The sequence below is a fragment of the Vitis riparia genome, chromosome 19 (genome assembly GCF_004353265.1).
Source record: "Vitis riparia cultivar Riparia Gloire de Montpellier isolate 1030 chromosome 19, EGFV_Vit.rip_1.0, whole genome shotgun sequence".
Classification (NCBI taxonomy): Eukaryota; Viridiplantae; Streptophyta; class Magnoliopsida; order Vitales; family Vitaceae; genus Vitis; species Vitis riparia.
In genome coordinates, this window is record NC_048449.1 from 15793993 (window position 1) to 15813380 (window position 19388).

Below are 19388 nucleotides of genomic sequence, written 5' to 3' on the forward strand. Positions count from 1 at the left end.
CTGTCGGAGGAAAATTCGATGAGAAGAAGCACAAGGTTGGATGCCGCCTTCAACTGAGCATGTAATGCTATTTAGTTCTTCTCATTCTCAGCACCCAAAAAGCTAGAAGGACGATTTGAGGTGACACAAGTTCAACAAGCTGTGAGCCTAGGAATGGCCCCACGTGCATGAAGTTTCTTCATGCACGGTTATCTTTTGGTGCACCACCCAAGAGCACGTGGCCCTTTTGAATCCTACAGTGTTCTTGTTTATAATAGTGAAATATTTGGAGGAATTCATGTTGGCAGCAACTATAGATGCTCAGAACTCAATCTGGACACAACTATATTACTCATAAACCTATTGCTAAGAAAGTAATAATGGAATACTGAAGATGGCTTGCCAACCTCTGATAAGCAACTTCTGGTAATCATAAAGAAGATGGGGACATGGGATGGTTAGATCAGTTTTGACATCATTTATAGTTACCAAAAACTGCTTTACAGTTAATAGGGCTCATCCTTCACTTATGGAGACCGATGATTGGAATTCAAAGCAAGACAAAAAAATAAATTTTAAGGATGTTCGATGGCCGTCAGTCTCTTGGAAATCTCATCGTGTTTGCTCTATTGAAGGACAGAATAGAAAGGAAGTCCAGGTGGTAAATAAGCAAATAAATCTGGTTTATGTAGTTTGTTGATGATTGGCATGAAAGCACTTGTATCAAAGCACCATATTGCAGAATTGAAAGTGATGCTCAGGAGGGAACTAAGAGTTTGGCCTTCTGGTTTGCGCTTGGAGGAGAACAGAATTATACACACAAGGAAATGGCCCAGGAGACTGTTAAGGATCAACACTTATTCACATCCTCATTCAGTTTGGTCTTCAAAACGCCTTGCTCGGCACCACTCGGCTCCACTCTATACGAGATTTGGGAATGATAGTAAAGATGTTTCAAAAGGCATTGAGTGTGTACAACATATAGTCGTGCTGCGGATTGCTCTCTTTAAAAGTGCCGAGATGAAAAGGTTATTGATTTCATTAATGGCATTTCCATTGGACAAACCAGATTCCTTTGATCCTATTTTGGTAAATTAATTCAATCAGTTTTAACTACATTAGTAGCAGCCAGTCGATTGCTTCTTTATGGCTAATAAGACTCCCACTTCACCTGAGGAGACTGGTGATGGAAATTCAAAGCAGGGGACGTTATCCTCTGTTTTATTTCTTTTCACAGAGCACCCACCTGCCCATTCCCTGATCGTGAGTGTTATTCCTCTTCCTCGGGATGTCTCGTAAAGGCCCTTCAGTCTATGGCGTTGAAGACGACATTCCCAGTTTGGAGAGACTCCCAATTTGCTGATTGTAGTTATGAGTTTCACTACATTCAACATACTTATTCCGGAGTTAGGAATGTAAGAGATAAGAGCTTATTTCAGACTATTTATTCATGTTCTGTTTAAGATTTTTAAAAGAAAAACGAATGTGTGGCAAGTGAACCGCTTGAATATCTCCCTCAACACCAATCAGGGAGTTCGACATTCCTCAAAACAAGTACATTATCTCAGTTTGCAGTAAACAAGGAATTTACCGTCCATAGACAAATAAACCAACGGCTGGCATGTGCCTCTTCAAGTAGTCTAGGCTCTGCATTGAACCATTCCACACTTAGAACTTTTGAGAAATCAATAGTTGAGCAATCCCATTCAAATGACTTTAAAGCACTTGAGCTTATTCTTATCATGAAAAGATGAAACAAAGAGAAATTTAGTTTTCTCTCAACTCCAATCCATATCTTCTGGAAAGGATGAAATTCATTATGGGCATCTCAAAAGCATATTTCAAGGCTGAGAAATTCACGAGTCAATTAGGAAACACAGGGCATGTCAAGATGCTACCGCCATTTGCGTTTTCTTGCTTTAACATGGGAACAAACAGAAAATGATGTAACAGTTCAAGATGAATCAGAAAAGATAGTCTCGAAAGCATCAAGTTAACGATTTCCAATTCATTCCTTAAAGTTTTCCCAAATGGGGGGGCAGAGTTCAGACCATGAAGTGTAGGAGAAATTGGTTGGATGCATATCTAACAAGAAGACATGTTTCTAAGGCACATAATCAATATTCCAGATTCTGATTTTCATGATTTTGATATCGACGAAACTGAGAGTTCCTTTGGGGATGACCAATTTTAGTCTGCATATGATAACAAATGATGAGAGAAGCCTCCTCAATGTAAGCAGCTCAGGGCCTTCTAAGGCATTTCCCTATGTATATTCCAGCAGATAAGGACGAAATTAATATTAGGACTTATGTCTATGGAGATGTGGAGCTAGTCGAAATTGCAGTTCAGCTTTCAAAACGTTATTCTAATAGGATGCTTCCAAAGATCCATGAAGCTGGAAATTTGAGACAACAACTCTTTTGCTGTTAACATTTGGAACCAAATTGTAACAGATATTGGTATTGCAATAACCAAGGAGCACATTGACCATCTTGGAATCATAACTCGAGATGGTGCTCCATGATTCTTAAAGGCTTTTAAGGAAACTAAAGGTTTCAAGGTTGATGGTGTACTGATTGGTCAACTTGTTGGCATATTTCCTACATTTCAGGCACAGCGAAGGTGGCAGTGCCAATGAAGGGCTCATGATCTGATAAGCAATATATCTGGAAGGCATCAGGATCTTCACCCCATTCTGCAAGTGATACATGCATGAGCAACAGGCTTGAGATCATTACCGATCCTTATCCTAAAAGATGCTAGTTAGGCAGCAGTTCTACAAGGAAAAGAATTCCTACAAGCTCCACAAAATGAGAACCTTATTCTCATGATGATAAAACAACAGTAAAAAAAAAGTTTGACTAGGAATTCATAATGAACAGGGGAACACAAAAGTTGAGTTACAATGTTAAGGCGAATGAGTGGCAGCACAAGAAGTTTGATCCATAATCAAACTTTACTGCTGCACCACAAGCTGTTGTTGTTGATGAAGAAGGATTAAAATATCGAAAATTACAAACATGCAAACGTGTGATGGTTGGTGGGGTAAAAACTCCTATTGTTCCTGGCAATACTACTGCTGATTACTCAGCCCTGACAGCCTATAAAGATGACAGTTCCTATGGAGGTACTTGTAACAGAATAAATGACAACCTTTGGTGTGATCACTGTCAGAGATCCAATCACAGCCATGAAAACTGCTAGAAGCTGAATGGCAGACCACCGAATTTCAGAGATGACCAAGACACTAAGAGGGAACCCAAGGGATATCAGACCACTTCAGATACTAAATAGCAGAGAGGAGAGAGCTCTGTCAATATTTCCTTAAACAAGGAGCAATTAGAGCAGCTCTACAAATTGTTAACACCATTCTCAGCCTTGGTACCAGCATAATCAGGCACTAATACATCCCAAAATCTCATTAACTCGTCCTTCCTAGCCCACATTTTGGACTGCTTTGAGTGGAACAACAGAAAAAATTAACCCTTGGATCATAGATTTAGGGGCAACAGACCATATGACAGGATGTGCAAGTCTTTTTTCTACTTATACTCCAGGTTCTGGACACATTAAAGTCAAAATTGCATATGGATCTCTCGCTACTGTTGCAGGGGCTGGTACTATAATTTTAGGGCCTCATATAACCCTTTTCAATGTTCTCCATGTCCCAAAATTATCATGTAATTTGTTGTCCAAGGAAGAGCATTGGCAGTGCTAAGGAATATGGAGGGCTCCACAACTTCAAGGAAGACAATACCAAGGATGGACAAGTTCTATCAGTTGGTTGTGAATCTTCCTAGAGGACTAAGCAACAAGAAATAGTGTTGTGGCACTTTAGGTTAGGTCATCCTAATTTTCAATATTTGAAGCATTTGTTTCATTCTTTTTTCAATAATAAAGATGTTTTTTAGTGTGATATTTATCAATTTGCTAAACATCAACGGTCCAATTATCCTTCTCAACCCTATAAAGAATCCAAACCTTATGCAATGACACACTGCATATGGGGTCCCTCACGTCTACAAAGTCTAATTGGGAAAAGGTGGTTTATCACTTTTATTGATGATCACACGAACTATATGTCTATGTCCTTGAAAGAAAAAAATGAGGCAAAACCAACATTCAAAATTTTTTATCAAATGATTCAAAACCAATCTAATGTTAAAATCCAAGTCTTATAAACGAATAACAAGAAAGAGTATTTTAACACCATTTTGAGGAATTATTTGTTAGAAAAAAGGATTATGTATCAAAGTTCGTGTATAGATACACCTCGACAAAATGGAGTGGTCAAGTGAAAGAATAGACATTATTGGAAGTAGCCCGATCCATTATGCTTACCACAAATGTACCAAAACAATTTTGGGGAGATTCCATTCTTACAACTTATTATCTTATAAATCATATGTCTACCCGAGTTTTCAATTACCAAACACCATTAAAAACATTCCTTCAATTATATGCACAAACTCAGTCCATTAACCAACTTTCCCTTAAGGTTTTCGGTTGTAAAGCCTTTGTTCATGTTCTTGACCAAAATCAAACCAAACTAGATCCTACAGCATTAGCCTATGTCTTCCTTGGTTATTCAGCCACACAAAAGGGGTATCGTCATTGCTCTCCGAAAAAACAAAAATACTGTCACTTTTGATGTTACATTTTTTTTAGAACCAACCTTTTTCTCCAAAAATTCACTTCAGGGGCAGAATATAGATAAAGAGAATTTTTGGGAATTATTATTGCTAAGCCTACTACCAGAACAACCATCAAACCTTTTGCCTAACCCGACTATATCACCAAAACAACTATTAAACTAGCCTTCTTACCCACCTGAACAGCCAGATCACCTCCTTAACCAACTAGTGTTTGAAACTAACAAACCAAAAACAACCGAACCCAACCGGACTTGGGGTGTCAACAACAAAAACAGATTCAAGGCAGGAGAGATTCACTACAATAACCAAAACTTCGTGTCTATTCAAGGAGGAGTAACTCAAGAATAGTAGAAACCAAAATGGACCAATAGTGCTGTCAAGAATCAGAACAAACTGTCCTTCCTAAGGTAAGTGACCTTAATTTGCCTATAGCCATGAGAAAAGGTGTTTGACCATGTACTCAACACCCTCTCACCTCAATTTCAAGCTTTTATTTCCAAACTTTTAGGAGAAGAAGTTCTGGAACATATTTATGAGGCTCTACAAGATCCTCGATGGAGAGAAGCTTTGATGGAGGAAATGAAAGCTTTGGAAAAAAACCGAACTTAGGATTTAGTGGACAAGCCCAGAGGAAATATATTTGTTGGATGCAAATGGTGTTTGCTATTAAATAAAAGTCAGATGGGTTCATTGAAAGTACAAGGCAAGGTTGGTACCTAAGGGATTTGCACAAACTTATGGTATTGACTATCAAGAAACATTTACCCCAATTGCCAAACTTAATATCATAACAGTTCTTTTATCCCTTGCTGCAAATCTGGACTGGTGACTTCAATAACTATACATCAAAAATGTTTTTATGAATGGAGACCTAGAAGAAGTGTACATGGAATTGTCTCCTAGATTCGATCAAGGAAGGAAGGTAAGAAAAGTCTACAAGATTAGAAAATCTCTCTATGGGCTGAAACAGTCTTTTTATGCATGGTTCAAGAGATTTACCAATGCCATCATGAGGCATGGATATACATAGGATCAATCTAATCATACCTTATTTTATCATCACAATGATTGTAAAGTCACTATTCTCATGATCTATGTGGATGACATTATAGTGATTGGGAAATGATTTAATGGAGAATGAACAATTAAAAGGGAAGCTGGCTGCTGAGTCTGAAACCAAAGATCTAAGACCTCTACATTACTTTCTAGGGATGGAAATGGCAAGGAAAAAGAGTGAAATATCAGTTTCCTAAAGAAAATATATTCTAGATCTCTTGAAGGAAACCGAGATGCTAGGATGTAAACCTTTGGATGCTACAATGGATTCGGTAAAGGAGATTGAAGAACAAAAAGAAAGCACACCTGTCAACACCACAAGATATCAATGTCTAGTAGGGATGCTAATTTATCTTTCCCACACTAGACCAGACATCGCTTTTGCAATAAGAATTGTGAGTCAACACATGCATGCTCTTTACAAAGAATATATGGAAGCCATGTATAGAATTCTAAAGTATCTTAAAGGATCTATAGGGAAAGGATTATTCTTTAGAAAAAATGAAACAAGAAGCATTGAAGGGTTCACGGATGCTAACAGGGCAAGTACCATAGATGATCAAAGATCAACTTCAGGCTATTGCACCTTTGTGTGGGGTAACTTAGCTACTTGGAGGAATAAGAAGCAAACAATAGTAACTAGAAGTAGTGCAAAGGCGGAATTTCATGCTATTGCTCATGATATGTGTGAACTACCATGGCTTAAACAACTTCTACGAGAAATTAATGTGAAGGAGGAGATGTCAATGAAGATGTCTTGTGACAATAAGGTGATCATCAACATATCACACAACCCAATTCATCATGATTGAACTAAACACGTGAAAGTTGACAAACATTTTATAAAGGAAAAGGTTGAAGATAGTACAATTTGCATGGTTTATGTACCAACAAAATAACAACTAGCAAATGTACCCACCAAATTACTATCAAGAAGATCATTCAAGCAACTAGTAGACAAGCTGGGCACGTTCAATTTGTACCGCCCAACTTGAGGGGGAGTGTTGGAAGATAATTCAAATAAAATAAAATCATTCTAATTATGGGCATATTTTGTTTTAAACTAGTAGTTGAATAATCAACTATTAATCGAACGTTATTTGACTTTTTTCATTTTGAATAAATGTTGCTGATTAATAGCAATAAAATCTTAGGAGATATGATATTATTATTCCTAGAATTAAGGTCTGTTTCACGTTCTGCTTCATATAAATTAGAGGTTGTACCTCTAATTTATTTTTAATAAGAATTTGGCGAATGTTGCTTTTTTCTCCTAATCGATGACAAAACCATCAAAAGACACTAATACTTCATTATTAGCATAGAGAGGTAATTTTTTCCTCAACCCTTGGTAGTTACGACAATAATCCAGAACCATGATGATTGACTTTGGAGCCACAAATCACATGAAGGGCTATGAAAAATTATTCTCGTCATACAATCTAGTTTAGGAAGTTTCAAGGTTAAAATAGCATATGGATCTCTTTCAATAGTGACAAGAACTAGAAATATTAGAATTAACCCTAGTATTGAACTACATTCTGTTTTGCATATTCTATATTTGTCTTGCAATCTTCCCTCTATTAGTAAGTTGATTAGAGATTTAATGTGCGGTGCTCATTTCTTTGAGTCTTCTTATGTGTTTCAGGACCTTACTTTGGAGAAGAAGATAGGCAATGCCAAAGAATATGAGGGGTTATATTATTTTGAGAAGATGAATTGAATAAACAAACTTAAATTGCAAGTTGTAACAAGAAATAATATTGTGACATTGTAGACTAGGCCCCCAAGTTTTTCATGTTTGCGAACTTTGTTTCCATCACTATTTCATAATGGAGATTTTTTTTCAATGTGGAATTTGTCACTTAGCCAAGTATGTGTGTTCCACTTATCCTCCTCTAAAATACAAAGCATCATCACCTTTTTCATTATTCCATAGTGATATTTGAGGTCCTTCACAAGTTAAACATTTAATGAAAAACAATGGTTTATCACATTTATTGATGATCACACTCAAGTTTGTTAGGTATATCTTTTGAAAGAAAACTCAGAAGCAAAGCAAGTGCTTAAAAATTTTTATGCCATGATTAACACCTAATACAATACTAACATTACAATATGTTAATAAACCACAACAAGAAGATTGTTTTCAAAGAATATGTTAATTAAGAAAACTCAGAAGCAAAGCAGGCAATATGTCCTGGTCTAGAAGCTTATCAATCTCATCAACTTTGCTCTGCTTCTTCTCAAGTGTTTTCAGAGCAACCTCTCTCTTTGTGTCATACATTCTTGTCCCAGAAGCCTCTTCAAGGATAGATAAAATCTCAGGAGGTTTCATGTTTAAGACCTTGGTGATGCACCCTTGCATCATGAGAAAATGTGGGTTGTTAACATTGAGCTGTACAGAGTGGAAAAGGTTTTGAACTCGACTAGGTTGGGCAAGGTGTCCATTTATCAGGTATTTGTTCCTTCCACCAACCATAATCTGCCAAGTAAGCAAACAATTCTAGACTAAGTTGGAATAAAAGCAATGCATTGAAGGTCCAAAAGGACATTAGCATAGCAGTAGTTGGAACAAACCGATTATTAGGTGTATTACATATGTTATCACATAAAAGTGACAATTAACTTTTGGAAAAATATGTGAAATGACTTAATGCTGATTAATTTTGGTACAAATTTTCCATGGAAAGTAAAATGATGATCCAAACAGTAATAGAATAGAATTCTTGTCATTTAGTAAATCCCAAAATTATAATTTTATCTTCTTTTTTTTTTCCATTTTTTTATGTTTTTTACCATCTAGAATAGAGCCATCAACAGAAGAACCAAAATAGTTTTAAAAAGTCATAAGAATTTGGTCAGTTTTTAACACCCTTAGATAACAATGTTTATACCAGAGTGAAGAGAAAAAACTAGACTAAGTTCTTATGTTATTAAAATTTAAAAAAAAAAAAAGAAAAGAAAAAAAGGAAAAAAGATAAGACTTTGTCCTTCATTTAGTTGCTGAGAAAGGTAGGAAAACAAAACATTGGATAAAATTTTGAATCTTCATGTTCCATTACTAAGGACCATAGGATCTGCAAACCTCACCCAACTCAATGTACTACAACTGTTCAGCTTAATTAGGATCCTTTTCAGTTGCCGATACAAAAAACCACATAAACAGAGAAGTCAAATTTCTATTCTAGTTATTTGTCTCTTGTCTCAGCAAGCAAACAGGAAGTTCTTGAAATTACCAAAAACTAAAAAGAAAAATGACATAATTTCATTTGTTGCGAGTTTAAGCACCACAAAAAAAATGGCTGTGCCTGAAAAATGCACAAAAATCCCCCCAGATCTAACATTTTTACCAATTTCTCAAGTGCAATCGTTCTAAGATTGGCCTATTTCACTGAAAGAAAGAAAGAAAGAAAGAAATCCAAAAAATAAAAAACTAATTACACTGAAAACAGGCTTAAATCATATCCAAAGGATCATGCAATTTCTGAATACAAGCAAACATGTTTCACAATTTCACCCATATGAAGCTTTCTTCTTTCAAATTTGAACAATCTAAAACATACATACCAAAAAATAACAAAACATAACATTACATAATAGTATTACAATACTTCTCAACAGTTCCTCAGCAACCAAACAGGACATCTTTCTTTTTATTTTAATGCAGTTGTCAAAAACTCGCATGGATAATACATTCACAATAGTCAGAAAACCTAAAATTTACAAAATGGCTATAAAAATACACTAAAAAACTAAAAATCAGTGCAAACCCCACACACCTGCCGTGTTACCGTAATATCTGGACAATCCTGGTAGCCGAGCGGACTCCGACTCCTATCAGAATTATCGAACACCACCGACACGGTGGCCTTAGTAATCCCAGCTTGGCCTTTGTTATGGACCAGCTCCTGGAGATTGGAAGCGGACCTGCTGCAAATTGGTAATGCCCAACATTAAGGCCCGTGATGGCATTGAAGTAGGGATCGAAGCCAGGGAAGACCGTGCGAGTGGCGTAGGATTTGAAGCCCTCCAAGCAGATCTCCTTTATGTACATTATTGGGATGAAATTGAAACCCTAAGGGGGAGAGCTGAAGAGGGAGGTTTCGGAGATGGAAACCCTATAGTTCGAGAGAGGGAGTGGGGATTTTGGAGGGGTTTTGAAATGAATGTCTCTTTATTTCAAAGGCGGGAAATGACTGGATTTTTATTTTTAATTAAAATATTATATAAACAAAGTATAACTGTTAACACGTCAGCGGGGATAGGTCAGTTGGGAGAGCGTCTTACATTATTTATCCTTTTACTTCTCTATTTTATACTAGGCCCATCCATCACCAATTTGTTTTTTTTTTTCATTTTTTCAAATTTTTTTTTCACGCTTAATAATATTTGGTACATATTTTTTGAACTCTTTTGAAATGATAGAAATGTTTTTTTTAACTTAAATATTTGGTACACTTAATAAGATTAATGTTCCATCTAATAATAAAAAACATCAAGAAAAGAAAAAGAGAAACATGAAAGAAATCTTAGTACCCATTTAGAAACTATTGTTGAAAATAGTTTTTGGTTTTCTAAAATAGAAAAAAGTTTTATAACATTAAAAACATGTTTTACAATTTTGCTAACTAAATATGTTTAAATAAATTTAATTTTTTTTCAATTTTTATTTATAAAGTATTATAAAAGAAGTAAATTATAGATAATACTTTTAAAACTTTTATATTATATATAAATGAACATATTACTTTCATAAAGATCAATAGAGATTTTTTTTTTTCATATTTGAGTTTTTAAATAAAAATTTTGTTCTAAAAAATTAAGTAAGAATTTTTAAAAATAAAATTGTTCTAAATTTTTTTTCTACAACTATTTTCAAAAAATTGTTAAACTACAAGCTCATTTGATAGTGTCTTATGATGTTTGTTTTAAAAAACTATTAATTTTTACATTAACAAGTTATAATAGTCACATTGAATGTTTATATAATGAAATGTTTATTTATTGTCATTTGAGTGACATAATTCCACAAATTGAAACATTCAATATACAAATAGTTATCGGTGCATATAGTTAGTTCTCTTATTTATTTTTTCATAAAAATATAAAGAAAAATAAAGTAAAATGAAAATTATTTAAAGCGTCTCCCATAATAATAATGCGAAATTTTGATAGATATGCCATTTGTCATTACACAAATGTCAAAAGAATGTTTTGTTTCGTGTTTGTAGGTGATAAAAAGTTATTAAATGAAGAACAATATTTATATTTTTTTTAATTTTCATAAATTTTCTTTTCATTATAGTAGAATGCATACCATCCTACAAGATAAAATAAATGTAAAATTAGGGAAAGATTAACAAGCAAAGTTGAATGGAAGTAATATATAAGTCTTGCTTTACTTGTAGTGGTCTTCTTTTTAATATATTTTGTGCTTTATATGCCATTGACTTCTTGAGATGTTTCAATTAATTATTTATGAATTAAAGTGTGTGGGAAGAGAAAGACTAATATGCTTATTGAAAACATAGACTTTGGACAATTATCTTATTTTTTTCTCTCTTTCACACATGGTAGTGGTGTTTACTCATAAGTTTTCCCATGTTCTTTAGTAGGTAGAGATATTGTCAAGTCAAGTCAATTGATATTGAAAACATAGACCTTGGTTAATTATCCATTTTATTCTCTTTCACACAAGGTAAAGGTGTACATTGATATTTCTGTCTTTTGCAAAGGATACATTACCTTTTTCTTTTGTGAGTTTTTTTGGGTCAAGTCAATAGATCCATGGGTGGAGGAGAAAAAACAAACTAACAAACATGGACCTTAGACCATTACTTTTTTCTCTTTCACACGTGATAGTGGTCTTAGTTCACAATTTTTTCTATGTCCTTTGATAAGGGTAGGGACTCTTCATTATTATCTCTCATGTTGTTAGTTTCCATCTTTAATATCTTACATGCTATCTTATTCCATCTTTAACTTGTAGTTTGGTGGCAAGTCTATTTATTGTGACTTGTAAGTCAAGTATTTGGGAAATTTGAGATTCTTTTTAGCAAGACTATTAAGTCTTGAATTTATTCTTTCATAAAAATTCTCTACAAATTTAAGTAAAAAATTTATGTAACATATAACAAAAATTTAAAGAAATGAAATATTTTGAATACACATAACAACATATTTGTGGGAAAAAGGAAAAGAGTGATAAATAGTGATTAAATGAAAATAAATAAATATAAAAATGGGGGGAAAAACAATAAGAAAAGTTGAACAAAAAGTAATATACAAGTCTTGCTTTTTTAGAAAAGTAAAGTTGAATTGTGGATGTCCCAATTCACTAGTTTGACTTCAAAAGCTAAGATGCAATGATGCTTTATGCCCTTGAGATCATGAGATGTTTTAATTCATTACTTATGAATTAAAGAATTAGGTAGACCTAGAAGAAGGTAAAGACTAATATGGTTATATGGTTGTTAAAAAGTTAAAAAAAAAAAAAAAAAAACCTTTGCTTTGGGGACATTTCCTAGTTGATTGACTTGATTTTGAACTATTATACAAAAGAACTTCAAAAATAAAAATAAAAATATAGCAAAATAAGAAATGTAGTTGTAAAAGCAAATACAACTATAGTTCTAAAATTTTATTTCCAAAATATATCTTCTTGTGAGGATACAAAATTGACTCTTAAGAATCAATGTAGTTTCATGTAAAGCATATCTATGTCGAGGAATTTTTTTTTTTCTCAAATGATGCATTGTTTTTTATATATAAAAAAAAAACCTTTTAATGTCAATCTCTTATTTTATAAATATTTTTTCTATACAACATAACACTAAAAATTTAAAAAGCCTCTAATTTAATATTGAAGAAAAATTGCATTTGCATGTACCCAATCATATAATATAAATTAAGAGGGTATATAAGAAGTAAATACTAAAGACACGAGCTCAAGAGAAGGTGAAGATGTACATAAATTAACAAAAAATTTAATGAATATAATTATATGATTGTGTCATTTAAACTTTATTGATTTTTTTAATGGAATCACACATTTTCTTTTCTTGTAAAAAGGTAAACATTGGATTTTTATAACAAGAAGTATTTGCAAATATTTTTGCATGTAAAAAAAATCCTAGAAGTTTACACTTTTACCAAAAGAATCTACAAATACATCATCTTGCAACATATTAATTAGATAAAATTATTACTTTGTATGTTAGACTTTATACTTTATACTTGATAATACATGCTTTAACAATTTGGTAAATTTTTTTATTAATGGTAGTCTTGTAAGATATGATAATTAGACTTGATAATGCAAATTAACACCAAGTACCATGAGAAAATAAAGGAAAAATGAGTGTCTCTCGTGTTTCTAGGTGATTAAATAAAGAACAATATTTATTTATTTATTTTTTAATTTTCATAAATTTTGTTTTCATTATAGTGGCATGCATACCATCCTAGAAGATAAAATAAATGTAAAATTGGGGAAAGATTAACAAGAAAAGTTGAAACAAAGTAATATATAAGTCTTGCTTTACGTGTAATGGTCTTCTCTTTAATATAATTTATGTTTTATATGCCATTGAGTTCTTGAGATGTTTCAATTAATTATTTATGAATTAAAGTGTGTGGGAAGAGAAAGACTAATATGCTTATTGGAAACATAGACTTTAGACAATTATCCTATTTTTTTTTCCTCTTTCACACATGGTAGTGGTAAACACTCATAAATTTTTCCATGTTCTTTAGTAGGTAGAGATATTGTCAAGTCAAGTCAATTGATATTGAAAACATAGACCTTGGTCAATTATCCCTTTTCTTCTCTTTCACACAAGGCAAAGGCATACATTGATATTTTTTAGTAGGTAGAGATATTGTTAAGTCAAGTCAATTGATATTAAAAACATAGACTTTGGTCAATTATCCATTTTCTTCTCTTTCACACAAGGTAAAGGCATGAATTGATATTTCTATGTCTTTTGCAAAGGATACATTACCTTTTTCTTTTTTTTTTTGAGTTTTTTCGGGTCAAGTCAATAGATCCATGGGTGGAGGAGAAAAAACAAACAAACATGGACCTTAGACCATTACTTTTTTCTCTTTCACACATGATAGTGGTCTTAGTTTATAAATTTTTCTATGTCCTTTAGTAAGAGTAGGGACTCTTCATTATTATCTCTCATGCTGTTAGTTTCCATCTTTAATATCTTACATGCTATCTTATACCATCTTTAACTTGTAGTTTGGTGGCAAGTCTATTTATTGTGACTTGTAAGTCAAGTATTTGGAAAATTTGAGATTCTTTTTAGCAAGACTATTAAGTCTTGAATTTATTCTTTCATAAAAATTCTGTACAAAATTTAAGTAAAAAATTTATGTAACATATAACAAAAATTTAAAGAGATGAAATATTTTGAATACATATAACAACATATTTGTGGGAAAAAGGAAAAGCGAGATATTCTAATCTTACTTTCTTATCCCTTATTTTTAAGAATGTCCCAATTAATTGCTTTAGATAAAACATGTTTTCAAAGCATGATGGACGTAGAAAAATTAAAGCTCTGTGAAATCATGAAAAATAGGAAGGAAAGTACAAAGGAAAAAAAAGAAGGAAAAATAAGGAAGGGAAAAGAAAGAAAAACAAAGAAAGAGTTGAACAATTTTTTTCTCACACACTTTCAAATTTATGTTTGTACTTTTCTTTTTATACAACTAATAAAGATTTGAAGATGCTTAAATATTTATATAATTTTTATTATATTTATTTCTCTTTCTATCATACATCCAACTAGAGCATTTAGACTTTTTTAATTTTATTTTTATTTTTTTATAATAGTTTCCAGGATTTGAGTGGCATCTAAAATATCTTAATATTGCACATACTTCAAAAAATTGTTTTAATTTTTTCCCATCTTCTTTGCTTGTTGAGCACTAACAAAACATACTGTTGAACACATGTTGTCCCAATCTTAGGGTGTAATTATTTGAAAGATGGTATTCAGGTCCACAAGAATAGTAGCCACTTTAAAGATGCATTGAGGTCCACTAAAATGATAGCCACTTTAAAGATTTATTTTAGGGGTCTTCATAAGTCTATTTTTTATTGTCATTTTTCTTTTGGTGATCTTAGTAGAGTTTTAAATAAATATGTTTTTCCGAACCTAAAGAAATAGTAAAATCTTATATTAAGATAAATAACAAGGATCCAACCAAATTTTATTGAAGTGACATGTTATTTTATTACATAATAGTTGGAATGCCTTATAATTGGTATTCTTATAAAATTTTATATTTTATATTTAAAATCTTCTATTTCTTCAATTTTTTTTATATATTAGACTAAAAATTTTAAGTACTTACTGAAAGTTTCATATGAAAAAAAAAAATCTTAAATGTCTACAATGTTGCTAAAATAGTTTCATAAATCCCAATCCCCCCCCCCCCCCCAGTAAGTTAAGGCCTTGTGTGTTGGAATCAAATGATTTGGTATCAATAGTAATTTACTAGAAATATTTTATTTCATTTTACTTTTTTTGCATCAACATAATAACAAACTTATATTTATAATAAACGAAGTATGTGAATTTCCCATATCCGCCGCCACGCCCTGTTTAACTTTTTTTTTTTTTTGAAAAAATTTAATTTTTTTCAATATTTTTTAATTATATTAAAATAAATATATTTTATAAATAATTAAAATATTATAATTTTATATAACTTATTTTATTGAAAATATTTTATTATTATTATTATTTTAAAATTAATTTTATATATAATTGAGGCAAGACAAGACATACATGAACCCATCCTCTTTGAGTATAAAAAAAATCTCAAACTCGATCATAACCCGTTTACTTAAATTTTAAATTTGTCCCATTAGAGGTATCAGAAAAAACTAGCCCTATTGTCATACCTAACCAAAATTGATGAGTCAACCTTGTCAAAAGTCTTCAAAATTTTAAGGAAAAAAAAAAAAAAGATTAGTGGGGCCTTACTAGTTATAATTTTAGAACCAATACCGTATGAGAAGGGACAAGCTTAATGTTTGGATTAGACATAGAACCAAGAAGCTAATAAAAGTAGAAAGTTGTCACATCGTTATTCACAACTTTGATGACTTGTCGATTCAACAAACCATTTTTTCTTTCTCATTTGCCATTACTAAATTTGACTTGTCTTTATCAAAGTACTATGCAACTTGAATTAAAAGCCATCTTATATGGAAATGTCAAATATTTATTATTCATAAAATTGGAAATTTGCTAGAATTTCAAATATAAATATTTGAAAATTTTAATTTCTATTTTCAATCAAAGCCCGGAATAAAGTAGAAGGAAACTACCAGAAAATTTCTAAGACAAAATGCATTCAAAATGGTGGGGTCAGAAAAAAACGACGGCTAAAGAAATTTGAATCAGTCAAACCTACCATTCAGGTGAACAAAGTTGCTAAAATGGTTTCATAAATTAATACATATATAAGTGGAGAAATTAATTTGTCGAGAACATGTAGATAAATTAAACGTATCCAAATATATTATATAAAATCTCAAGTATATATGTGATTTTTTCAAGAGAAAAAAAATGTAGAAAAAAATTTTCAAAATTTTTCTAAATCATAATTAATTTAATTAATTGTAATATGCAATATGCTTATAAGATAAGAGAAAAATCAAACTTTAATTTACACTTGTATAGAGTTTTATTTTAATTTTTCAATTATAAAATATTTTTAATCTTTATAATTTTTTAAATATATAAAGCTTTACTCTATTAGTTATTTAATTTGTTAATTAATTAAAAACTATCATTTTTTGAATTTTAATATATATAAAATTAATAAATTTAATGGTTAAACGAATTAGTATATAAACAGGTTATTTCTTGAACGTGTTAAATTAGTCAAAAATAATTATGGCACAAACACAAGAATATCCTATCCAAACCTACTATTAACATCATCTTTTAGTCGCATTGTGAAATAATGCCAAAATTTTCACCCCCCATTTTGCATCTAACCAAGATTCAAGAATCAATCTTGCTGAAAGTTTTTAAAAATTTATGAGAGAAAAGAGTAGTTGGTCTTACTTAACCAATATATCCAACCCAAACCAACTAAAACTCCTATCGTTTATTAATTGTGTTGTTAATTGATGTCAAATTTACGACCCCTATTTAGCATGTGATTAAGACTCATGAGTCAACTTCACCGAAAGTCTTTTAAAAAATTATAAAGCAAATTAAATTTAAGTGAAAGGATAATCTTTTATTTTATTTTAAAGTTTATTTTCAAAAAATTAACAATCCATTTCAATATTTATTAGATATAAAAAATGTAACACTTGTCTTTTTATTTCTATTATTAAAACTACAAACATAAATATTAATTTTTTGAGTAAATTAAAATCAATAATATGTTTTTTTTATAATTTATTTGATTTTTAATTATGGTAAGATATATATTTTTTTTAGGTAAAAAAAATTGATGTGGTATTTTTCTTAAATTAAAATTTTGGAATCTACCCCACATCATTACATTTAAAGAAAAATAGAAGATCTTGTATCCTCTTATGAATTAGACATGATTTTAATCCGATAGTAACAAAAATGTTCTATCCTCCTAAGGATTGTATAAGATTTTAAGGCAAAATATAGAATAAATCTAGTTGGAATCTCTTAGGAATTATAATGGGCATTAATGTGAATTTGATATTTTTTTTTTGACAAGTGAACTCCTATCTTGCAATTTTTTTTTTCCATATTAGATTATCAAAACATACTTTTCCCAAGCTTATACACATTCTATTCTTGATCATTTGTGTAGATATGTAGTGTTTTAAATTTGTACTTCAAAAATTCAAGATATTTGATATTGGTTTTCCATACCAGAAATTAAGAATACTTCTAGGTTTACTTTGCATTATGGGGGTTAGGGATAAAATTTTTAATTTTATTTCATAGGTCAAGTAGAGCTAGTTAATGTTTAAGCCTTAACAAATTTATTTGCTCTGTACCGAATTTGAATTCATAAGCTTAGCATTTGTGGTAAGGGTCGGTGTTCCTGAGGTAGGTATATATATCTATGTATATGAAAATTAATTCAATCCATAGATGAACCATTTAATAATCATATCTAAATGAATGAATAACATGATCACATAACTTATTTAATAAATGAGTTTTTAGCAACAATTTTTCGTCAAAATCTGTTGCAAGAAATGGATAATCCATAAACCTTGCAATATCGTTGCACTCTTTAAAATTTTAAATTTATAAAATAATATTTCAAAATTACTATTTAATTAATTTTAAGTTTTCTAAATCTTGATTAATTTAATTATTTATTTTTAATTATAATATTTTTATATGATAAAAGATAAATTAAACTTTTAATTCTATTTATAAAATATGATTATTTAAATATATATATATATATATATATATATATATATATATATATATATATGTATATATAAAGTTTATTTTATTTTAAAATTATTTTTAAAAAATTTATACATCTTTAATTTATATAATTTTTTAATATATAAAATTAGTAAATTTATATGGTTAAAAGGATAAAACAGTTGGTGTGTAAACATGTCATTTTGACATGAATAAGTTAATAGGTTAACTAGATTAATAAAATAAGTTGAGTCATCAAACCCAAACACGAGTCATTTATTGAGCATATTAAATTAGTTGATACAATTTTGATATACATAAAGTTATACTCTATCCAAAACCAATAGAATTCATATCATTTTGAATTGTCATGTGATGTCAAATTTCCTGTATACAAATAGATCTAATCAAAACTAGAGATGACAATGGGACTGGTTGGACTAGTCGTCTCTATCTTAACCCCGCTTTATTTATTCAAAATAATTCTCATCCCCGTCCCATTAAAAAAATTAAATAAGACGGGATGAGACAGAACAAGTATGTGAATTTCCTATACTCGCCCCGCCTTGTTTAACTTTTTTATTTTAATTTTTTTAAAAAAATTTTTAATTTTTTTAAAAAATTATTATATATAAATTTTTTTTTTGATTTTTTTAATTACATTAAAATAAATATATTTTATAAATAATTAAAATATTATAATTTTATATAACTTATTTTATTGAAAATATTTGTCGGTAGGTATCGGAAAAACTAGCCCAATTATCATTCCTAATCAAAACCGATGAGTCAACCTTGTCAAAAGTCTTCAAAAATTTAAGGAAAAGAAAAAAAAAAATAGTGGGGCCTTACTAGTTATGATTTTAGAACCAATACCGTGTGAGAAGGGACAAGCTTAATGTTTGGATTGGACATAGAACTATGAAGCCAATAAAAGTAGAAAGTTGTCACATCCTAATTCAAAACTTTGATGACTTACCGATTCAACAAACCATTTTTTCTTTCTCATTTGTCATTACTAAATTTGATTTGTCTTTATCAAAGTATTATGCAAGTTGAATTAAAAGCCATCTTATGTAGAAATGTCAAATGTTTATAATTCATAAAATTTGGAAATTTGCTAGAATTTCAAATATAAATATTTGAAAATTTTAAGTTCTATTTTCCATCAAAACCTGAGATAAAGTAGAAGGAAACTACGAGAAAATTTCTAAGACAAAATGCATTCAAATGGTGGGGTCAGAAAAAAAAACGACGGCTAAAGATTCGAATCAGTCAAACC

At 30.7% G+C, this 19388-nt stretch overlaps 1 long non-coding RNA gene across 1 annotated transcript; it reads right to left on the bottom strand.

Moving 5' to 3' along the window:
- Nucleotides 1-1395: 1395 nt before the first annotated feature.
- On the bottom strand, nt 1396-9828 carry LOC117909441. The gene is made up of 2 exons (XR_004650365.1): nt 9476-9828; nt 1396-1626 (listed from the first exon to the last, which is right to left on the bottom strand). It is a non-coding gene; the product is annotated as an uncharacterized LOC117909441 (long non-coding RNA).
- Nucleotides 9829-19388: the final 9560 nt, after the last annotated feature.